The following is a 25,700-nucleotide window of genomic DNA, read 5'->3' on the forward strand; positions in this document are numbered from 1 at the left end:
GGTGCCTTCTTAAGGCGGTCGTCCCTAGGTGAATTTTGGGCTTACCATGACTTATGCATTGACTCAAAGGCTGCAGATGGCAACACTTATTAGCAGCGGACACGTTAAAAAAAGCCCACACTGCGGAGCCATGTGCCGACATCCTGGGAGCGCCAGATGTGACCGTACGTGCATGGTAGATGGCTCGCTTCTGATACATTAGCAGTCTGGTTTTTCCCTACAGTGCAATATAAGTTCTGCCTGCTTCTCCTAACTATCTGCTGGCCTATCTCTCCTTCTGAATTCCCCTCCTCTTCCTCTCTTGTGGGCACCCACGTGACGTCCATAGACACGTCATCATCAACGTCACCTTCCCCACCACTAACATTAGAGATCTCGGAGTAGGCAGCAACAGTGGGGATCAACCTCCTTGGGCTGATCTGAGTATTGTCGTCAGACTGCTAAATGGTGGCCGTTGCTACCTCCTGAAGAGGGTGCAGAAGCAGATGGCTGAGTGAGCCACTCAACCAAGTCTGGTGCATCCTTTAAAGTTATTGAACGCACCTTCTGCAACTTCCCACTTTTTTAGAGACCCTATGACAAAAGTCTCTAAAAAAGCGCCGTGTATGTGGAAGAATGTATATAACACCCCGCTTCTATCTGTTGTTTTTGGGGCGACTGGTATATCACACTAGTCATAATAATTTTTTTCCAGTGCTGTTTGTAACTGTGTGTAGCAGAGGGAATGCAGCAAAACAGGCAAAAAAATCTGCAATACCCAAATACACTAATATGAAAGTATATTGGTATTAAACACCCCGCTTCTATCAATCGTTTTGGGGGGCAACTGGTATATTACACCAGTTATAACAATTATTTTCCAGTACCGTTTGTCACTGTGTGTAGCAGAAGCAACGCAGCAAAACAAGCAAAAAATGCTGGAGTACCCAAATACACTATTATGAAAGTATATTGGTATAGAACACCCCGCTTCTATCTGTCATTTTGGGTGGGCCACTAGTATACCACACCAGTTATAATACTTTTTTCCAATACCGTTTGTCACTGTGTGTAGCAGAGTGAACGCAGCAAAACAGCCCAAAAATTCTGCAGTACTCAAATACACTATTATGAAAGTATATTGGTATATAACACCCCGCTTTAATCTGTTATTTTGGGCGGCCACTGGAATATCACACCAGTTATATTATTTTTTTCCCAGTACCGATTGTCACTGTATGTAGCAGAGGGAACGCAGCAAAACAGCAAAAAGCCACCCAAAGGTTCTTTGGTTTTGCAAATTACTACAGATACAGTCAAGATCAAAAGTTTAAGACCACTTAAAAAAATGACAAAAAAATCATATTTTACTTTGTTGGATCTTAACAAGGTTCCAAGTAGAGCTTCAACATGCAACCAGAAGAAATGAGAGCAAGACAAAACATTTTTTGAACATTCAATTAATTGAAAAAAACGATTAAACTGAAACAGGCTGTTTTTCAACTGATGCAAATTTTAGGACCACATGCCTTTAAAAGGCCAAATCTGTGCAAAGATGTGGATTCATTGTCATTTTCTGTCAGGTAGTCACATGATGTGATGGCAAAGGCAAAAAAACTCTTTCTTTTTGAACGTGTTCAGGTTGTTGAACTGCATAAGCATGGTCTCTTACAGCACGCCATCGCATGAATTTCTTAAATGATCCCGAGGGTTATGGAACAAAAAAGTCAAGTGGAAGACCCAAAAAAATTTCATCAGCACTGAGCCGGAGGATCCAATTGGCTGTCCGTCAAGACTCTGAATGATCCTCGAACCAAATTAAGGCCCTTACTGGTGCAGACTGCAGCCCCATAACCATCAGACAACATCTCAGACTGAAGGGTTTAAAAAAAAAAAACTTCTTCAAAGACCTCGTCTCCCTGAACGCCACAGAACTGCTCGTTTGGACTTTGCAAGAGAGCACCAAACATGGGACATTCAAAGGTGGAAGAAAGTTTTATTCTCAGATGAGAAAATATTTAACCTTGATGGTCCTGATAGTTTCCAACGTTACTGGCATGACAAGTAGATCCCACCTGAGATGTGTTCTACGCGCCACAGTGGAGGGGGCACCATAATGGTCTGGGGTGCTTTTTCCTTCAGTGGAACAATGGAGCTTCAGGAAGTGCAGGGGCGTCAAACAACCGCTGGCTATGTCCAGATGTTGCAGAGAACATTCCTCATGACTGAGGGCCCTCGTCTGTGTGGTAACAATTGGGTTTTTCAACAGGACAACGCTACAGTACACAATGCCCGCAGGACAAGGGACTTGTTCCAGGAGTATAACATCACTCTTTTGGCCCATCCTGCGTGTTCCCCTGATCTAAATCCAATTGAGAACCTTTAGGGATGGATGGCAAGGGAAGTTTACAAAAATGGACAACAGTTCCAGACAGTAGATTGCCTTTCTGCGGCAGTCTTCACCACTTGGAGAAATGTTCCCACTCACCTCATGGAAACGCTTGCATCAAGCATGCCAAAACAAAATTTTGAAGTGATAAACAATAACGGCGGAGCTACTCAGTACTGTGTTCATGTTTGGAAGTTGGATTTCTGTTTTGGGGGGGGTTTAGTTTTTTGGGAGGTGTGGTCCTCAAAAAATGTATATATGTTGGTATGTTGTCCCAATCACAATGCAGGGGAGTCTGTTGCCTCAAATGTATGAGTTACCTTCCTTGATACATAATCTACACTTTCCCCCATGATGCCGCTGAACGATCTGCTGAATTCCGTAGCTCTTTACTCAAAGGCTGCACATACACGTATTCTATCAGTTTGCTGATTTCTATCCACAGAGCAGGCATTTTTCCTGCTCTCTCCATTTACAGCCTTTGGGAGATACAGTGCATAAAATACAGGAATATAAACCCTTTGCAGTGGGGCACTGCATAAAAGTGGGATGTTGCAATCGATACTACCCACATCACTTCTGTTGCTCCAGTTTAGCTAGAGGACATTCCATCTTGCAAGACATATGTCCCAGTGACTAAAAGGAAGTAGGTCATGGACTGGGGAAATCAATCCAAACTTGTCAGTCATTGAGGTCTTCACAAAACTGCTACCCTTATCTCTCATCATTATTTGTGGCCCAATATAGACTTTAAAGACTATGTAGCTTCCTGTACTACTTATGCCCAGAAGTAGACTAATAAGCAAAAACATGTAGTTTTTTTACTTCCTCTGCCAGTATCTGATGACCCATCTCAGCACATTGCTATGGATTTTATTACTGACATTCCTCATGATGCACAGTATTCTAGTTGATGGCCAACCAGTTTTCAAACATGGCCCATTTTGATGGCCTCACTTCTGCTAGAGACTAACTTGTTCATAAAACACATTTTCTGGCTACACAAGCTGCCCTTACACATTGTTTCTGATGAAGAAGTGCTATTTTATTCTAAGTTCTGGAAAGCTACAGTGTCTGTAAACAGCTGGATGTTACATTGGACTTTTCTTCAACTTGCTACCCACAATGTAATGGGCAGGTGAAATGCATGATCAAACTTTATTCCCCTAAAGTGAGGAAAATTGGCTTCTACCTCACAGGTTTTTTTATGCCTTCCTCTGGATCAACTTGCAGGATGACAGGCCGAACTGGATGGACAAATGTCTTTTTTTGGTCTTATGTACTATGTTACTATGTTACTTCAGTTAACCATTTGTGACACTTCATTTCTGCTCCCTATGATGACTGGGTTGTATTGCTTCCTTTAGTAGAATTCTCTTGCAACATTCATCCTAGTGATCAACCTTTTTTCACTGTATACGTCCACCATATGTGGGTTTCACTTCCAATACACATCTCTTCTGGAGTTCTAGCAGCTGAATCTGCTATATATAAAAGTGGAAGTGGGGCACTCTCTTAAGTAAAGGGATCTTTATTAAACAATGATATATATATATCAAATACAATAAAATTTGATACAGCAGCAGATAAAACAAAGTATCAGTCCTATAGTGATGTTAAAATTTATATTAAACAAAGTATAAATCCTACAATAATGTTAAAATTGATATTAAATAGTAACCAACATAAATATGGATCCCAAAAATGTATAAATTATTCCATTATTTTTCCACTCAAGTAACTATTCGAATGAATATTCATATAAACACTTTCATTAATAGTATTAATTTGTTTATGTGCCTACAGGCAGGTGAAAGATAGTTCCTTAGTATAACCAGTCTCTTGTAAACTTCAGTCTATGACTGAGCAGAAAGTTCTCCTGTTAGGAATAATGACAAGCTGCAATTCAATGTGTCTGCAACATTGTATCAACACATATGCGTATGGTGTCCAAAGTTCAAAGCAATGTAGCTATTCAATGGTTGCGATAAGTGTTAGAAAAGCTACTAATGCATACAGCGGCGTCCCGCTGTGTTTGATAAGAAAGCGATCGCTACAGGATCAGTGTAATCTTACCCGGCGGTCTTCTGGCTGGACAACAAGCCCTCGACTCGGCACACTTGACTTATAAAATCCCGGTCTCAAGGGCTGCTGCTTTGGATTTGAATTATAGCGCCACTTGGGTTTGTTTGTTCCACGTGTTCTTGGCGTCTCTAGTATCGCAGTTAATGGATATAATGAATCCTTTTCGTATGGCAATGTCCAGGTCACCGGAGTTACACAGTCCTTTCTTTCTTTAAGGGGGGATTTCTAAGCTGAATGTACCTGCACTCGTCAGATCGCAGAAGGTAAACAGCTTAAGGCTTGGCAAGTACCAGCTTGGGAGACTGGTTGGGAATCCCTTGTTCCGTTGACTCAGTCAACGTTTTTTCTAAGCTGAATGTACCTGCACTCGTCAGATCGCAGAAGGTAAACAGCTTAAGGCTTGGCAAGTACCAGCTTGGGAGACTGGTTGGGAATCCCTTGTTCCGTTGACTCAGTCAACGGTTTTTCTAAGCTGAGTGTACCTGCACTCGTCAGATCGCAGAAGGTAAACAGCTTAAGGCTTGGCAAGTACCAGCTTGGGAGACTGGTTGGGAATCCCTTGTTCCGTTGACTCAGTCAACGGTTTTTCTAAGCTGAATGTACCTGCACTCGTCAGATCGCAGAAGGTAAACAGCTTAAGGCTTGGCAAGTACCAGCTTGGGAGACTGGTTGGGAATCCCTTGTTCCGTTGACTCAGTCAACGGTTTTTCTAAGCTGAATGTACCTGCACTCGTCAGATCGCAGAAGGTAAACAGCTTAAGGCTTGGCAAGTACCAGCTTGGGAGACTGGTTGGGAATCCCTTGTTCCGTTGACTCATGGTGCGAATCCCCCCTTAAAGAAAGAAAGGACTGTGTAACTCCGGTGACCTGGACATTGCCATACGAAAAGGATTCATTATATCCATTAACTGCGATACTAGAGACGCCAAGAACACGTGGAACAAACAAACCCAAGTGGCGCTATAATTCAAATCCAAAGCAGCAGCCCTTGAGACCGGGATTTTATAAGTCAAGTGTGCCGAGTCGAGGGCTTGTTGTCCAGCCAGAAGACCGCCGGGTAAGATTACACTGATCCTGTAGCGATCGCTTTCTTATCAAACACAGCGGGACGCCGCTGTATGCATTAGTAGCTTTTCTAACACTTATCGCAACCATTGAATAGCTACATTGCTTTGAACTTTGGACACCATACGCATATGTGTTGATACAATGTTGCAGACACATTGAATTGCAGCTTGTCATTATTCCTAACAGGAGAACTTTCTGCTCAGTCATAGACTGAAGTTTACAAGAGACTGGTTATACTAAGGAACTATCTTTCACCTGCCTGTAGGCACATAAACAAATTAATACTATTAATGAAAGTGTTTATATGAATATTCATTCGAATAGTTACTTGAGTGGAAAAATAATGGAATAATTTATACATTTTTGGGATCCATATTTATGTTGGTTACTATTTAATATCAATTTTAACATTATTGTAGGATTATACTTTGTTTAATATAAATTTTAACATCACTATAGGACTGATACTTTGTTTTATCTGCTGCTGTATCAAATTTTATTGTATTTGATATATATATATCATTGTTTAATAAAGATCCCTTTACTTAAGAGAGTGCCCCACTTCCACTTTTATATTTATTTCTACTTTCTCAGACTGGGTGTCGTCTGTTAGTGGGAGCACCTCTGCTGGATCCCCACCTCATTCGAGTGCGACATTATTTTATTTTATTTATTGAATCTGCTATATGTAATTACTCCCAGATATGGCAAGAGACTAAGACGTCTCTCTTAAAGGCTTCTGCTTGCATGAAGAGTTCTAGCTAATTGTAGGCACAGACTCCACAGCAGGCCAGCTGTTATCTCTCTTCATTCCAGCAGGTCTACCAACGAAGATGCTCTGCTCCTCCACACAGGCTGTGGCCTGCTTCTTGCTGCCAAGGCCTCTATTCCTCTGCCCTCTTAAAAGGTCCAGTGTACACACTCTAATCCTTACTGCCTATAGCTGGCCACTTTGGGGTACGTTAGACACCTTCCCCTATAGGAAGTCTGTCAGTACCTTCTAATGTGTGATGTTTATGTTTGTCTCCCCATGTACCGACTTCTGCCTGTTTTCTGGATATGACCCTTTGCTGCCTGACCTGACCTCTGCCTGATCTACATACTGACACTGAGCTGCCGGTTCTGAATGTTTACCATTTTGCACATACTCTCTCTGCCATGAGCTCAGCCTGTACCTGACTACAGTTTTGCCTGTTAAGCACTGGTGTCTCTTGACCCCCATGGCTCAGCTATCAACCAAACAGAGACTACTCCAGGAGGTAACAGCCTGGTGGTTCCCCTGCAGCAAAGGCAGAATTCATGTATACGTGTTAAAGGGCGAAAACCAAGGAACTGCCAAGATAATGCCCTTTGGAGAAGCCCCAGTTCAAATGTGTTTGAGTGACCCAGTGGGAGGGGTCAGACAAGGTGGTATTTTGCAGGTTAAAACGGTATAAGGGATGCAGCGCTAACCAACTGCTGTAGCCCCTTTATTATCTGCTTCTTTGGAAACCCCCAAGGAAGGCAAACCCCCTCCTCCCCCATAACTTTAGAAGGTGTTTTGGGATATGTAAAGGTGTTTTTCCATGTAACAAGTTTTTTTTTTGTTAAGAATTGCATTTAAGCTTAATGTAATACCTCCTCACAGAAGGTGGTGCATTGTCAAGTTCCTTCAATCACCAAGCTGCACTGAAAATATTCCTTCACTCAATAGCTCTCAGTGATACCATCTGCACACATCAGAGAAGGAAAATCAAACTGCAAGGGAAGGGCTGTATAACTGTGAGATATAGCATGGAGCCTGGAGCTGAAAGAAGAGCAGCAGCTGCACATGGTTGCCAACTACTACCTAATTGAGAAGGTGGACACGAATGGGGTGTTACTGCTTATTAGTTGTGGTTGTCCCCAAGTGCCTTCCGGTCAGGTCTATGGAGTAATGCGGATTCAAGTGGGAACTGTTGTACATGAACTTTGCGGTTTACTGCACAGAGGCTTAATATGCAGAGTCGCACTGGGGTGCCTAGGGCCCACCAGTAAAATGTATTTTGGTAGCCCTCCATACAAATGCATTCAAATATTACTTGCTCACACAGCAGCAACATGCTACCAGATGATTGAATATGGGGGTCCCTGCAGCAACTTTGAGAAGGTAGGTCCTGGAGAGAAGAGGATACTGGCTAGCTTTCCTCTATACTAGAAGTCATCTCAGCTTTGATCATGTCTATAATAATAAACTGGTAAGTTTCTTTAATAATCTATCAAGTTTTTATATGAACATAGGCTGGTTGAGGTGCTGTACACTGAATATATGTGTGTAGTGCACTAAGTCTACTGTGTTATGTGACACTTGTGTAGGGGGTTAGAGACTAGGGGCCCATGTTGCTCAGGGGCCCACAGGGGATTCACCTGTAACCCTATGGGCCAGTCCGAGCCTGTTAATATGCAATTGTTAGAAGTCTCTTGGGTAGAAATGAGGGTGCAATTCTTGGTTCTTAGAACTTTACACTAAATGTTATGGATGTTGATCACCATGTATCAGGGACCCACTGTGACCATGGTGCTGTACTAGGGCTGACTTTGCTGGGTTCCTTACTGTAGTCCTACAGTCTGTCGAAGTTCAGAGATGATGCTCACTTTTGCCACTCTGTAGATCACTCTATAACCCTGTGTTTCTTGGACCTCTGCTGAGTAGCTGTGGGGAAGACTCATATGCCTCATTGTGCTACCTAGGTGCCCCCATAAAACAAACACCAACAAAACTGTTTTGACAGGAGAAGTCTGCTTTGAGCAGCTCCACTTACAGCTTTGCCTCCCAGCCACCAGGAGTCCTCCCAGAGACAGATTCCCAGTGAAGAACACACATGGGGAGAAACAGAGAAAACATGTCTATACATTTTAGGCCTCTTTCACAACAACTTTTTTCGTCAGACACAGAATCTGTTTTTTTAGAGAATTTTGGATCTGTTTCAAAAACTGATGCAAACTGATGTGTTGCATCCTTTTGTATACATTTTTTAAAGAATTAGTTTATTTCTGGATGGAATAGAGTAGATATCTGTATTTTTCCCATCCAAAAATTAAACAAAGAAAATATATGCACTTTTGGGATATATATGTTTCTATAGCAGAAGATATATGTATTAACCCCTTATCTGCCGTACATGAACGGTTGATGTTGAGTCTTCAAAGATAGCAACCACTCAGGAGCTCAGCGAACGCTGTCACTGTAGCCAAATGCCTGCTGTTTTACACAACAATCAGTGGCAAGGTTCATGGTCGGTGAAAATGCCAACCACTGATTTGTAACCCTTCAGATGCTGTATTAAATTGTGACCACAACATCTGAGTGGTCAATTACCAGGAGCGCTGCACTTCTTGGGACTGAATAGCACCCTGCGATTAGTTTGCACGAGCCATTCAGTTGCTAGGGCAGCCTAAGACCTTCAGAAGACTCTGACACTGCCATAGAAAAGCTCAAATAAAAAAAATAAAAAAAGAAAGAAAGAAATAGCTACAGAAAGGCAGGGAGTATAAAGTGAAAAGGAAAAAAAAATAAAAATGGAAATTGCTGCATCAGGAAGGAGTTAAACTCTTTCTGCAGAATGTTGTCATGTCAATGTGCAGCATAGCAGTGAACACGTTTGTGCACCATGTCAGATGTAACATATAGCTGACAACCTGATGTATAATCCAAGATTGGAACTTGCTCCGATTCTGGCTGTTGAACACTCTAGATGTCACAGTCAATACAGAGCTTCTTGTATATCCCATTGAGCTCCACACAATGCAATTGCAGGGTCCCAATAATTGCTTGCCTTAACAAGACCTCCAAGTCAGCCATGTAGAGGAAGTCTATTAGGCCCTAACAGAGGCGAAATCTAATAGGTAAACTGTCAGTGTAAAACAAGATGTGTAATACACTGCAATAGATGAATATTGCACGGTACTATACAAAGGATTAAAAAAATATATAACATTACTTAACATTACTTTTACATCCTTACAACAAAAACATAGCAACAAGGAATGGAAAAGTGGGTTTTGCAGTACAGGTTAGGGTGGGTTCGCATCTGGTTCTGGATTCCGTTATGGAAAATAATGGAATCCATAAGACGGAAGTCAAAACGGAAGCCTTTAAGAGGCATTCTGTTTAGATCTGTCTTCATAGAAGTTTATGGGAATCATAACGGATCCGTCTGGTTCCCGTTATACAAGACTGAAAACAAAGTCCTGTCGACAAGACTTTTTTCTCTGCTCTGCATAACGGAAACGGGATGGATCCGTTATGATTCCCATAGACTTCTATTAAGACGGTATGCCTTTTAAAGGCTTCCGTTTTGCATTCCGTCATAATACATGTCTATGGGCAGTATAACAGATCCATCCTTCCGTCTTATGGATTCCGTTATTTTCCATTATAACCATGTCATAGCGGAAAGCCATAGCGGAATCCAGAACACAGATCTGAACCCACCCTTAATCTCAATAAATTAGAATATCATCAAAACTAAAAAAATTTCAGTAGCATTTGGTGCGGATCCATCATACATCAGCACAGCCGGATCCGTTCCATCTGCATCCGTTCAGAATGGATCCGTTTGTATTATCTTTAACATAGCCAAGACGGATCTGTCTTGAACACCATTGAAAGTCAATGGAGTGTGGATCCGTTTTCCACTGTGCCAGATTGTGTCATAGAAAACGGATCCGTCCCCATTGACTTACATTGTCCGTTTGGCTCAATTTCATCAGACGGACACCAAAACGCTGCAAGCGGAATGGAGACAGAACAGAGGCAAACTGATGCATTCTGAGCGGATCCTTTTCCATTCAGAATGCATTAGGGCAAAACTGATCTGTTTTTGGACCGGTTGGGAGAGCCCTGAATGGATCTCACAATCGAAAAGCCAAAACGCCAGTGTGAAAGTAGCCTAATTTAATTCAAAAAGTGAAACATGTATGTTCAATAGATTCATTACACACAGGGTCATCAATTTCAAGTGTTTATTTATTGTAATGTTGATGATATGGTTAATAGTTAATGAAAACCCAAAAGTTAGTATCTTTGAAAATTAGAATATTGTGTAAAAGTTCAATATTGTAGACTCATGGAGTCACACTCTAACCAACTAATCAACACAAAACACCTGCAAAGGTTTTTTAAGCATTTAAATAGTCCCTCATTCGTGTTCAGTGGTCTATACACTCATAGGGAAGACTGTTAACTTGACACTTGTCCAGAAGACAGCCATTGCCACCCTCCACAAGAAGGGTAAGCCACAAAAGGTCATATCCAAGCATATTAATGGAAAGTTGAGTGGAAGGAAAGTACATTGAAAGTGTGGTAGAAAAAGTTGCACAGGCAAGAGGGATAACCGGAGCCTTGAAAGGATTGTTAAGAAAAAGCCATTCAAGAATTTGGGGGAGATTCACAAGAAGTGGACTGTGCCTGGAGTCGCTGCTTCGAGTACCACCACACACAGTTGTATCGAGGACATAGGCTACAACTGTTGCATTCCATGTGTCAAGCCACTCATTACTCAGACACAATGTCAGAAGCGTCAGGAGAAAAAGGTGTTAGTCCACTGTGCTATAAGTCCAGCAAAGTTGTCTACCAGGAAATTTTAGAGCACTTGAGGCGTCCCTCTGCTGACAAGCTTTATGGAGATTATTTCATTTTCCAGCAGACCTTGGCATCTGCCCACACTGCCAAAATACCCGGTTTAATAACTGGCGTATAACTGTGCTTGAATAGTCAGCAAACTCACCTGACCTAAACCCCATATTGCATCTATGGGGCATTGTCAAGAGGAAAATGAGAGACACCAGGCCCAACAATGCAGACAATTGGAAGTCCACTATCAAAGCAACATGGGCTTCCATCACATCAATGCAGGAATTCATGCAAAAGTAGCCACTACCAAGTATTAAGTGCATATATTGTACATATTTGTCAGTAGGCCAACATTTTTGTATTAAAAATAATTTTGAATTGCTCTCATGTAATATTCAAATTTTCTGAGATACTGACTTTTTGGTTTTCATTAGCTGTAAGACATAATTATCAACATTAAAAGGAATAAACACTTGAAATAGTTTCACTTTTTGAACTGAACTAAAATAAATTAAGTTTTAGATTATATTCAAATTTATTGAGATGCACCTGTACTCTCCCAAGAAAGTACAATACAAACTGAGACCCTGACCTGCTACTTGTTTATATCCCCCTATGCTTGTCTTATTTAAGCCCTGTTCATAAATGAGCTGTCCGTGGTAGGTTTTGGGCTTTTCAGTAGGCCGGCCTTACCCTAAATTTACCAACTCCTATGTTAGCAAGTATGCTTACCTTTTTCCCCACAAACAAATTTAAACAATGTAAAGGTAAATTTGTTAGAATTTCCGTTTTGATCCTCAGCTGTGTCATGTTACTGACAGACAAAATAACATATCATCTTATGTGTGGACTGGAAGCCAGTTTCTCTATGTATTCCAATGGGAGCCTCAATGGCAGTCTCATAGGAATAAATAGAGAAGTAACTGATGTCCTGTCTAGTGTTGAGCGAGCATGCTTGGCCAAACACCAGTTTAGCTTGAGCATCGCAGTGTTTGGCCAAATAACACATGAGCGATGCTTGAGTTAGTGTATTTAAATCCAATTTAGCCTCTATTTCTATAAAGTTGCTGCCAGGATTTGAACTCACAACCTTCTACCTTTATAGCTATAAAGCTGAATGATAAACTGTGTCAGAAAAACCTAATAGTAGTTTGTCATGTAGTAAGTATTTGTATAAACCAGAATTATCATTTCATATTTTACTGCAGGTTAACATGTAGCTATATAGCGTAGTGGTTAAGGTTCTTGGCTCTAATGTAGAAGGTTGTGAGGTTAAATGATATATATATATATATATATATATATATATATATATATGTACAGTACAGACCAAAAGTTTGGACACACCTTCTCATTCAAAGAGTTTTCTTTATTTTCATGACTATGAAAAATGAAGATTCACACTGAAGTCATTAAAACTATGAATTAACACATGTGGAATTATATGCATAACAAAAAAGTGTGAACCAACTGAAAATATGTCATATTCTAGGTTCTTCAAAGTAGCCACCTTTTGCTTTGATTACTGCTTTGCACACTCTTGCCACTTTCTTGATGAGTTTCAAGAGGTAGTCACCTGAAATGGTTTTCACTTCACAGGTGTGCCCTGTCAGGTTTAATAAGTGGGATTTCTTGCCTTATAAATGGGGTTGGGACCATCAGTTGCGTTGTGGAGAAGTCAGTTGGCTACACAGCTGATAGTCCTACTGAATAGACTATTAGAATTTGTATTATAGCAAGAAAAAAGCAGCTAAGTAAAGAAAAATGAGTGGCCATCATTACTTTAAGAAAAAAAGGTCAGTCAGTCCGAAAAATTTGGAAAACTTTGAAAGTGTCCCCAAGTGCAGTCACAAAAACCATCAAGCGCTACAAAGAAACTGGCTCACATGCGGACCGCCCCAGGAAAGGAAGACCAAGAGTCACCTCTGCTGCGGAGGATAAGTTCATCCGAGTCACCAGCCTCAGAAATCGCAGGTTAACAGCAGCTCAGATTAGAGACCAGGTCAATGCCACACAGAGTTCTAGCAGCAGACACATCTCTAGAACAACTGTTAAGAGGAGACTGCGTGAACCAGGCCTTCATGGTAGAATATCTGCTAGGAAACCACTGCTAAGGACAGGCAACTAGCAGAAGAGACTTGTTTGGGCTAAAGAACACAAGGAATGGAAATTAGACCAGTGGAAATCTGTGCTTTGGTCTGATTAGTCCAAATGTGAGATCTTTGGTTCCAACCACCGTGTCTTTGTGCAACGCAGGAAAGGTGAACGGATGGACTCTACATTCCTAGTTCCCACCGTGAACCAGGCATGGCGGAGGAGGTGTGATGGTGTGGGGGTGCTTTGCTGGTGACACTGTTGGGGATTTATTCAAAATTGAAGACATACTGAACCAGCATGGCTACCACAGCATCTTGCAGCGGCATGCAATTCCATCCAGTTTGCGTTTAGTTGGACCATCATTTATTTTTCAACAGGACAATGACCCCAAACACACCTCCAGGCTGTGTAAGGGCTATTTGACTATGAAGGAGAGTGATGGGGTGCTGCACCAGATGACCTGGCCTCCACAGTCACCAGACCTGAACCCAACCAAGATGGTTTGGGGTGAGCTGGACCGCAGAGAGAAGGCAAAAGGGCCAACAAGGGCTAAGCATCTCTGGGAACACCTTCAAGACTGTTGGAAGTTCATTTCAGGTGACTACCTCTTGAAGCTCATCAAGAGAATGCCAAGAGTGTGCAAAGCAGTAATCAAAGCAAAAGGTGGCTACTTTGAAGAACCTAGAATATGACATATTTTCATTTGTTTCACACTTTTTTGTTATGTATATAATTCTACATGTGTTAATTCATAGTTTTGATGCCTTCAGTGTGAATCTACAATTTTCAAAGTCATGAAAATAAAGAAAACTCTTTGAATGAGAAGGTGTGTCCAAACTTTTGGTCTGTACTATATAAATCTATCTATCTATCTATCTATCTATCTATCTATCTATCTATCTATCTAGAATATATAATATATTATAATATATGTAATATATATTATGGCTAAAAACATCAGTTTCCCCCATATTATGCATTCATATATATCAGAAGTATGATTATATATATACAGACGTGGACAAAATTGTTGGTACCCTTTGGTCAATGAAAGAAAAAGTCACAATGGTCACAGAAATAACTTTAATCTGACAAAAGTAATAATAAATTAAAATTCTATAAATGTTAACCAATGAAAGTCAGACATTGTTTTTCAACCATGCTTCAACAGAATTATGTAAAAAAATAAACTCATGAAACAGGCATGGACAAAAATGATGGTACCCCTAACTTAATATTTTGTTGCGCAACCTTTTGAGGCAATCACTGCAATCAAACGCTTCCTGTAACTGTCAATGAGACATCTGCACCTCTCAGCAGGTATTTTGGCCCACTCCTCATGAGCAAACTGCTCCAGTTGTGTCCGGTTTGAAGGGTGCCTTTTCCAGACTGCATGTTTCAGCTCCTTCCAAAGATGCTCAATAGGATTGAGGTCAGGGCTCATAGAAGGCCACTTTAGAATAGTCCAATTTTTTCCTCTTAGCCATTCTTGGGTGTTTTTAGCGGTGTGTTTTGGGTCATTGTCCTGTTGCAAGACCCATGACCTGCGACTGAGACCAAGCTTTCTGACACTGGCTAGTACATTTCTCTCTAGAATTCCTTGATAGTCTTGAGATTTCATTGTACCCTGCACAGATTCAAGACACCCTGTGCCAGACGCAGCAAAGCAGCCCCAGAACATAACAGAGCCTCCTCCATGTTTCACAGTAGGGACAGTGTTCTTTTCTTGATATGCTTCATTTTTTCGTCTGTGAACATACAGCTGATGTGCCTTGGCAAAAACTTCGATTTTTGTCTCATCTGTCCACAGGACATTCTCCCAGAAGCTTTGTGGCTTGTCAACATGTAGTTTGGCATATTCCAGTCTTGCTTTTTTATGATTCGTTTTCAACAATGGTGTCCTCCTTGGTCGTCTCCCATGTAGTCCACTTTGGCTCAAACAACGACGGATGGTGCGATCTGACACTGATGTTCCTTGAGCATGAAGTTCACCTTGAATCTCTTTAGAAGTCTTTCTAGGCTCTTTTGTTACCATTCGGATTATCCGTCTCTTAGATTTGTCATCAATTTTCCTCCTGCGGCCACGTCCAGGGAGGTTGGCTACAGTCCCATGGATCTTAAACTTATGAATAATATGTGCAACTGTACTCACAGGAACATCTAGTTGCTTGGAGATGGTCTTATAGCCTTTACCTTTAACATGCTTGTCTATAATTTTCTTTCTGATCTCTTGAGACAGCTCTTTCCTTTGCTTCCTCTGGTCCATGTCGAGTGTGGTACACACCATATCACCAAACAACACAGTGATTACCTGGAGCCATATATATAGGCCCAATGGCTGATTACAAGGTTGTAGACACCTGTGATGCTAATTAGTGGACACACCTTGAATTAACATGTCCCTTTGGTCACATTATGTTCTGTGTTTTCTAGGGGTACCATCATTTTTGTCCATGCCTGTTTCATGAGTTTATTTTTTTACATAATTCTGTTGAAGCATGGTTGAAAAACAATGTCTGACTTTCATTGGTTAACATTTATAGAATTTTAATTTATTATTACTTTTGTCAGATTAAAGTTATTTCTGTGACCATTGTGACTTTTTCTTTCATTGACCAAAGGGTACCAACAATTTTGTCCACGTCTGTATATACGAAAAATGGCGGCACTGACTACAAGTAGAAAAAATGGGTGCACACTCCAGGGGAATCGACTTCTTACCCCAATTAATATATCCAGAAAAAGGACGGCACTCCGGTCTTGTGAAGGTGAAGTTATTCTTTAATCAACCATACGGTGCAACGTTTCGGCTCCAATACTGAGCCTTTCTCAAGCAAAGGTACAAATCAAGTGACTACAATTATATAGGTGAGTTAATCAAATTACAAATCATGTGATCACGCCACACCAAGAGGGCGTGTTTAAAAATGACAATTACAAAAACATGGGATACTGTCACGGCTGGAGGTGGGGGAAACCCCCAGCCGTGCGGTGCCAGGAGATGGTAGGGTTACCACTTGGCCAAACAACACAGAATTAGGGAGCAGGTCACCTCCTGTTGCGTCCCTAACTCTGACCCTGTCTCCTACCTGCATGGGCCGACATTGATGGTAGGAGGGCCCATACTCAGGAACCTCGGATCCCTGCTGACCCTCCGCAGATCCCTGACCTAGGAGCTGGGTGAGACGACCTACTCCTCCTTGGCACGGAGGAGCAGGAGTCTCAATGGCCAAGCTACAAAGGGAAACAGAAACAGCTATGGCAGTGACAGGCAAAAGTAATCCACACAACACTCACCTGCCACAGACAACACAACCAGGAACCCATGTGCAGGTGCTGTTAGTTCAAGACACCAAGGAACACAGCACACACCAGACATCACACAGGAACCCTGGACCATAAGCTGCAATAACACAAAACCCCACACACACCTAGATAACACCGTGTAACAAAGATTTATGACCAGAAGGGAGGCCCCCACTGGTAGATGGTAATATACAGGAGGCTGCTCCAGCTATGCCTGGCTGAAAGCAACCTACTGAGCCAAGCCAGAGAACGAGGCTTTATAGGCCTAAGTGGCCACACCCACCGGTCAGAACACACCCAGTGACATCACACACACTGGGAAGAGAATTAACCCTTCCAGCACCACAGGAAAGGGAAAACACCAACTTAAAGGGGAAGTACACACAATCTATAAAACACACAAACACACTCACCTGTTACCGCCAGCAACGGCATGCGTGGGAACCATGTTCTGGGGAACAGCCAGCAGGCCGAGACCCTGCCACCACATGCACACAACAACAGACGTTGCCGCGGACAACCGCAGGTGAAGGAAGGTGTCTACGTGCATACAACACATAACCTCGTGCATCACAAAACGACAAAGGGAGTGCACATAAAACACGTTGCCAAAGGCAACCGCTCGCATGCCTGTTGTCCGCGGCAACCGCACCTGAGGCAAACCACAAAGTGCCCCCAGCTGCGGTTGACACAACACCAAACCGCGGGCAACTGAATGCGGCTTCCAAGGAGTCACGACCATGACCAAGGGTCGTGACAGATACATGAAGTGTGAGTGCAAAAGTAAGGCAAATTACATCAATTACATATATCTAGTATTTACATACCATAAAACATCAATCAAGTATATAAATTTAGACATTTGCATACTGTAGTGAAAAGGGGCTGATCCATCGATCACACACTTAAACAAGTACACAGTCAATGGATGCGTCCAGTGAACGTGAGAACATACCGAGGGAGGAGCTGAGGAACGATCCAGAGGACACATTAAAACGGTAAGGAATCCCATCTATGCGATCGCTGGATTACACATAAACACACCACTGTACCGGAGCGGCCTAGCATCAAACAGGGGGAAGTATCTGCTGTAGGACGCCGAGCGTCATCAAAGCCGGCCTCCGCTGCCTGCGTCATCACAGCGCCACTACGTTCGGCCTAGGTGTATTGCGGCGCATGCCCCGTCCGCATCCGATCTCAGGACGCCATCTTGGAATCTGGAAAGATGCCCTTATCCTGTATTCGGACACCCACATCGTGATACAACAGGGTATTGCGGACCAGACCAGCACGGACAGCCCGGAAACCAGATTGTCCCCATACTATACCCTGACTGGAGCCCACTAACAACACGGAAACCGTTATGTACAGGGGAGTATCCATCCAGGGTGTCCGGTCGCATTCATACCCAAGAGGGTTCTCCTCCAGCTAGTACCCAGGTGTCACAGGGAGCAAATCTATACCAGAAAGATGGTAAAGCAACCGTAGCACCATCGCGGCCCAACTATTATGCCCCTGGTGCGCACCGGATCCGACAGTGGAAAAAAAAAATTTCATATAAAAACCAAACCAAAGCATCTTTAATAAAAAGAAAAAAGAAGAACGCATAGTTGCTAGAGGTATCACCCTCCTGTATAAAATGATGTGTCCACTTCATCCTTGAGCTCCACCCCTCAATATGATGAATATTGGTGATCTGTGAAAGAGAAAGATAAATATAAAATTACTGTTGATCCAACAGTTTTAAATAAGTACATACTCTGTGTGTACACAAAAACACCTTAGCATAATCTGCATGACACAGGAGGCAAGCCATTCCTCACAACACCTCCCCAAAGTTACATTCTATGTTCAATCCATTAGGTCCAAGGCTGTTGATCCTATGGATCCAGCAAAGTTCCCTACGCTTAAGTAGCTTAGACCTGTCACCGCCACGTCTGGGCTGTGGCACATGGTCGATGATCCAAACTGTCAGATCACCCTCCCTGTGCCCAGCCTCAGAAAAATGTTTAGAAACCGGTAGATCAAGGCGTTTCTTCCGAATACTCAAGCGATGATTGTTTAGACGGGTCTTCAGGTCAGTCGTCGTCTCACCCACATAGAGTAGATTGCATGTACATGAAAGCACGTAAATGACGTAGCTAGAATTGCACGTGAGATGAAACGATATACCATAAGATTCACCTGAACGAGGATGTATGAATGTTTTCCCTTTACGTATGTACCTGCAATTAACGCACCCCAAGCAGGGGAAACAACCCAAGCCCGGCTGCGTTAATGCAGTTTGTCTGAAGGACCCCTTGGGGCCAATGTCTTCCTTGACCAGCTGGTCACAAAGATTTCTTGAACGGCGGTAGGAGAACAATGGTGGGCATTGAAACTCTGGTATCTCCTTGAAACAAGATCCAAGCAGATCCCAGTGTTTCCTGACAACTCTATTGATGGATGGGCTGAGTTCGCTATAGACCGACACAAACGGAATCCTGGCTGATCTCTGCACAGTTTTCCGCTGGGTCAGCAATACATCCCTATCCATGCCACGTGCCCTGTCCATGTGTTGATCTAACAATCGTTTCGGGTATCCTCTATCACAGAATCTCATTGCCATGGACTCCAGGGTTGTATTGGACTTATGTTCATCAGAGACGACCCGTTTAACCCTCAGGAACTGTGAGAAGGGAAGTGACTGTACCATTCTCCTGGGATGGGAGCTGTTATAGCACAGGAAGGTATTAGTATCCGTGGGTTTGGTATATAATTCCGTGTGTAATGCTCCCTCATTATACACAACCCTGGTGTCCAGGAACTGAATGTCCGTTCTGGAATGCACAAGAGTGAATTGTAAATTGGGATCATGACTGTTTAAAAAGGCATGAAACGCAATCAACTCCACCTCGCTACCTGTCCATATGAGGAAGATGTCGTCGATATATCTCCACCACCTCAGCACATGGCTGAAGAGGTGGGACGGATAGACGACATCCTCCTCATAACTCCGCATGAATATATTCGCATAAGTGGGGGCCACGTGGGACCCCATGGCCACACCCCGCTGTTGCAAATAATAGACATCCTTAAAAAGAAAATAGTTATGATGAAGAACAATATTGAGCAAATCAATAATAAAGTCTGAAGCACCAGAGGTATAAAGGGACTTCATGAGCATTTTCCTGACTGCCTGGACACCACTTTCATGTGCTATGGACGTATAAAGTGATGTAACATCGAATGATGCCAACATCATTGAATCAACCTGTGACACATCCGTATCTCGTAACTTCACAAGAAAATCCGATGTGTCCTGTATATAGGAGGACCCACCAGTAGAAAATTCCCGCAGTACTTTGTCCAGAAAGATGGCTATGCTGCTGAGGATGGAATCTGAACCAGAGACGATAGGACGTCCCGGGGGATCAATGAGGGTCTTGTGGATCTTGGGCAGCACATAAATCACAGTGACTGGATGTGCCACCTCAAGAAACTCACAAAGACCCCCATCGATAATACCAGCAGCCATAGCATCCTTCAGACAATTGCGGATAACGCCAGCTATCTTGAACCTGGGATCAGAATCCAAGACTTTATAAACATGTGGGTCATCTAGCTGTCGCATAACCTCTTGTATATATTTATTGGTGTCCATCACCACAACAGCTCCACCCTTGTCTACAGGTTTCAGAACAAGGGTGGAGTCAGATCTCAGAGCATCCAGAGCCTCGACCTCAGCGCTAGTCAGATTCGGGTGTCTAAAGTCAGGATCCCCCTGAACGGAGGACCTGAGCTCAGAAAGCCCCCGTCGGACTGCACTGATGTAAGCCTCAACGGCTGGTTCATTGATGTTAGGTGTAAAATTGCTCTTCAGGAAAATATTGAGAGATCCCAGTGTGAATTCACTGGTCTGGGGTCTCTCAATGCTGATCTTATTATGATGCCATACTTTAAGTTTATTGCGGCGAAAAAAAGAAAACAAGTTAGATTCAAGTTCAAACCAGTTCACAGAGGAACTGGGACAGAATGAAAATCCTTTAGATAGGACACTCACTTGTGTGGAAGTCAATTCTTTGGAAGACAAATTGATCACGGTCATTTTTTCTTCCCCACGTTGCTCCTGGTTACCACAGGACGATTCTTGTTGCGTGACCTGTTTGGACCCCCTGTGTCCACGTCCACCTCTCCTGATGCGTCGCCCCGATCTGCCGGAGTCTGTGGAACCTGGTCTAAAAAAGACTGCTCGCCATTGGGAGAAATCTGTATGGTCTTCCTTCTTTTCCTGACATCCTTCTGTGTGTTAAACTGTCGCTCCGACTGCCAGTTGTAGATGTTGGCCTTTTTATAATCTTCAGTGTCTCTGCACCACTTGATTCTTTTGCTCTCCTCAGAGTCAGCCTGGAAAAACTTCATCTGGACAGACATGTCCTCCATATACTTGATAAATTCCTCATTAGACAAAAGCGTTTGGAGATTGATCTCAAGTTCACGTATGTCACAATTCAAAGTAGCAAGTTCATGCTGTAAAAACTCTATGTTGAGTAATATGAAATCAAGGGAGTAACGGTTGGATAACGCCTCAAACTTTTTGCAGAATATAGGATTATTGAAGAAAAGGTTAGGCCGTATATTTGACCGCATCCCTCTAGGAATTTTTTGCATTTTATGATACTCCCCCAATGTCATCATATGTAGACGAAGGGATACCATGCGTTTGGAAACATTCTCAAACTTGCGTTTGAGCTCTTTGATGGAAGGGGTGTTGAGGAAAGTGGCATCTCCCCCTATGTCGCGCAGTATGCGTTTGGTGTCCTCTGCTGTGTACACACAACCGTAGGTTGAAATAGATTCAGAATTGGACATCATGAAAAATGGAAAAAAATTAACACAATACGGAAAAAGCTGTGAGTCGTGCTCAGCCAATAAGCCAAGAATATATACGAAATATGGCGGCACTGACTACAAGTAGAAAAAATGGGTGCACGCTCCAGGGGAATCTACTTCTTACCCCAATTAATATATCCAGAAAAAGGACGGCACTCTGGTCTTGTGAAGGTGAAGCTATTCTTTAATCAACCATACGGCTTATTGGCTGAGCACGACTCACAGCTTTTTCCGTATTGTGTTCATTTTTTTTCCATTGTTCATGATGTCCAATTCTGAATCTATTTCAACCTACGGTTGTGTGTACACAGCAGAGGACACCGAACGCATACTGCGCGACATGTTTCCAAACGCATGGTATCCCTTCGTCTACATATGATGACATTGGGGGAGTATCATAAAACGCAAAAAATTCCTAGAGGGATGCGGTCAAATATACGGCCTAACCTTTTCTTCAATAATCCTATATTCTGCAAAAAGTTTGAGGCATTATCCAATCGTTACTCCCTTGATTTCATATTACTCAACATAGAGTTTTTACAGCATGAACTTGCTACTTTGAATTGTGACATACGTGAACTTGAGATCAATCTCCAAACGCTTTTGTCTAATGAGGAATTTATCAAGTATATGGAGGACATGTCTGTCCAGATGAAGCTTTTCCAGGCTGACTCCGAGGAGAGCAAAAGAATCAAGTGGTGCAGAGACACTGAAGATTATAAAAAGGCCAACATCCACAACTGGCAGTCGGTGCGACAGTTTAACACACAGAAGGATGTCAGGAAAAGAAGGAAGACCACACAGATTTCTCCCAATGGCGAGCAGTCTTTTTTAGACCAGGTTCCACAGACTCCGGCAGATCGGGGCGACGCATCAGGAGAGGTGGACGTGGACACAGGGGGTCCAAACAGGTCACGCAACAAGAATCGTCCTGTGGTAACCAGGAGCAACGTGGGGAAGAAAAAATTACCGTGATCAAATTGTCTTCCAAAGAATTGACTTCCACACAAGTGAGTGTCCTATCTAAAGGATTTTCATTCTGTCCCAGTTCCTCTGTGAACTGGTTTGAACTTGAATCTAACTTGTTTTCTTTTTTTCGCCGCATCAAACTTAAAGTATGGCATCACAATAAGATCAGCATTGAGAGACCCCAGACCAGTGAATTCACACTGGGATCTCTCAATCTTTTCTTGAAGAGCAATTTTACACCTAACATCAATGAACCAGCCGTTGAGGCTTACATCAGTGCAGTCCGACGGGGGCTTTCTGAGCTCAGGTCCTCTGTTCAGGGGGATCCTGACTTTAGACACCCGAATCTGACTAGCGCTGAGGTCGAGGCTCTGGATGCTCTGAGATCTGACTCCACCCTTGTTCTGAAACCTGCAGACAAGGGTGGAGCTGTTGTGGTGATGGACACCAATAAATATATACAAGAGGTTATGTAAAAGCTAGATGACCCACATGTTTATAAAGTCTTGGATTCTGATCCCAGGTTCAAGATAGCTGGCGTTATCCGCAATCGTCTGAAGGATGCTATGGCTGCTGGTATTATCGTTGGGGGTCTTTGTGAGTTTCTTGAGGTGGCACATCCAGTCACTCCTGTGATTTATGTGCTGCCCAAGATCCACAAGACCCTCATTGATCCCCCGGGACGTCCTATCGTCTCTGGTTCAGATTCCATCCTCAGCAGCATAGCCATCTTTCTGGACAAAGTACTGCGGGAATTTTCTACTGGTGGGTCCTCCTATATACAGGACACATCGGATTTTCTTGTGAAGTTACGAGATACGGATGTGTCACAGGTTGATTCAATGATGTTGGCATCATTCGATGTTACATCACTTTATACGTCCATAGCACATGAAAGTGGTGTCCAGGCAGTCAGGAAAATGCTCATGAAGTCCCTTTATACCTCTGGTGCTTCAGACTTTATTATTGATTTGCTCAATATTGTTCTTCATCATAACTATTTTCTTTTTAAAGATGTCTATTATTTGCAACAGCGGGGTGTGGCCATGGGGTCCCACGTGGCCCCCACTTATGCGAATATATTCATGCGGAGTTATGAGGAGGATGTTGTCTATCCGTCCCACCACTTCAGCCATGTGCTGAGGTGGTGGAGATATATCAACGACATCTTCCTCATATGGACAGGTAGCGAGGTGGAGTTGATTGCGTTTCATGCCTTTTTAAACAGTCATGATCCCAATTTACAATTCACTCTCGTGCATTCCAGAACGGACATTCAGTTCCTGGACACCAGGGTTGTGTATAATGAGGGAGCATTACACACGGAATTATATACCAAACCCACGGATTCTAATACCTTCCTGTGCTATAACAGCTCCCATCCCAGGAGAATGGTACAGTCACTTCCCTTCTCACAGTTCCTGAGGGTTAAACGGGTCGTCTCTGATGAACATAAGTCCAATACAACCCTGGAGTCCATGGCAATGAGATTCTGTGATAGAGGATACCCGAAACGATTGTTAGATCAACACATGGACAGGGCACGTGGCATGGATAGGGATGTATTGCTGACCCAGCGGAAAACTGTGCAGAGATCAGCCATGATTCCGTTTGTGTCGGTCTATAGCGAACTCAGCCCATCCATCAATAGAGTTGTCAGGAAACACTGGGATCTGCTTGGATCTTGTTTCAAGGAGATACCAGAGTTTCAATGCCCACCATTGTTCTCCTACCGCCGTTCAAGAAATCTTCGTGACCAGCTGGTCAAGGAAGACATTGGCCCCAAGGGGTCCTTCAGACAAACTGCATTAACGCAGCCGGGCTTGGGTTGTTTCCCCTGCTTGGGGTGCGTTAATTGCAGGTACATACGTAAAGGGAAAACATTCATACATCCTCGTTCAGGTGAATCTTATGGTATACCGTTTCATCTCACGTGCAATTCTAGCTACGTCATTTACGTGCTTTCATGTCCATGCAATCTACTCTATGTGGGTGAGACGATGACTGACCTGAAGACCCGCCTAAACAATCATCGCTTGAGTATTCGGAAGAAACACCTTGATCTACCGGTTTCTAAACATTTTTCTGAGGCTGGGCACAGGGAGGGTGATCTGACAGTTTGGATCATCGACCATGTGCCACAGCCCAGACATGGCGGTGACAGGTCTAAGCTACTTAAGCGTAGGGAACTTTTCTGGATCCATAGGTTCAACAGCCTTTGACCTAATAAATTGAACATAGAATTTAACTTTGGGGAGGTGTTGTGAGGAATGGCTTGCCTCCTGTGTCATGCAGATTATGCTAAGGTGTTTTTGTGTACACACAGAGTATGTACTTATTTAAAAATTGTTGGATCAACAGTAATTTTATATTTATCTTTCTCTTTCACAGATCACCAATATTCATCATATTGAGGGGTGGAGCTCAAGGATGAAGTGGACACATCATTTTATACAGGAGGGTGATACCTCTAGCAACTATGCGTTCTTCTTTTTTCTTTTTATTAAAGATGCTTTGGTTTGTTTTTTATATGAAATTTTTTTTTTCCACTGTCGGATCCGGTGCGCACCAGGGGCATAATAGCTGGGCCGCGATGGTGCTACGGTTGCTTTACCATCTTTCTGGTATAGATTTGCTCCCTGTGACACCTGGGTCAAGCTGGAGGAGAACCCTCTTGGGTATGAATGCGACTGGACACCCTGGATGGATACCCCCCTGTACATAACGGTTTCCGTGTTGTTAGTGGGCTCCAGTCAGGGTATAGTATGGGGACAATCTGGTTTCCGGGCTGTCCGTGCTGGTCTGGTCCGCAATACCCTGTTGTATCACGATGTGGGTGTCCGAATACAGGATAAGGGCATCTTTCCAGATTCCAAGATGGCGTCCTGAGATCGGATGCGGACGGGGCATGCGCCGCAATACACCTAGGCCGAACGCAGTGGCGCTGTGGTGACGCAGGAGCGGAGGCCGGCTTTGATGATGCTCGGCGTCCTACAGCAGATACTGCCCCCTGTTTGATGCTAGGCCGCTCCGGTAAAGTGGTGTGTTTATGTGTAATCCAGCGATCGCATAGATGGGATTCCTTACCGTTTTAATGTGTCCTCTGGATCGTCCCTCAGCTCCTCCCTCGGTATGTTCTCACGTTCACTGGACGCATCCATCGACTGTGTACTTGTTTAAGTGTGTGATCGATGGATCCGCCCCTTTTCACTACAGTATGCAAATGTCTAATTTATATACTTGATTGATGTTTTATGGTATGTAAATACTAGATCTATGTAATTGATTTCATTTGCCTTACTTTTGCACTCACACTTCATGTATCCCATGTTTTTGTAATTG

The 25,700-nt window shown here is 43.1% G+C and overlaps 3 pseudogenes; all 3 read left to right on the forward strand.

The window, feature by feature from the left end:
• Nucleotides 1-4,907: 4,907 nt before the first annotated feature.
• Nucleotides 4,908-5,026, forward strand: LOC122936570 (annotated as a pseudogene).
• A 2-nt stretch (nucleotides 5,027-5,028) lies between these two features.
• LOC122937460 lies at nucleotides 5,029-5,147 on the forward strand (annotated as a pseudogene).
• Nucleotides 5,148-5,149: 2 nt separating this feature from the next.
• LOC122936455 lies at nucleotides 5,150-5,268 on the forward strand (annotated as a pseudogene).
• Nucleotides 5,269-25,700: the final 20,432 nt, after the last annotated feature.

Source organism: Bufo gargarizans, chromosome 4 (genome assembly GCF_014858855.1).
Source record: "Bufo gargarizans isolate SCDJY-AF-19 chromosome 4, ASM1485885v1, whole genome shotgun sequence".
In the NCBI taxonomy this organism is placed as follows: domain Eukaryota; kingdom Metazoa; phylum Chordata; class Amphibia; order Anura; family Bufonidae; genus Bufo; species Bufo gargarizans.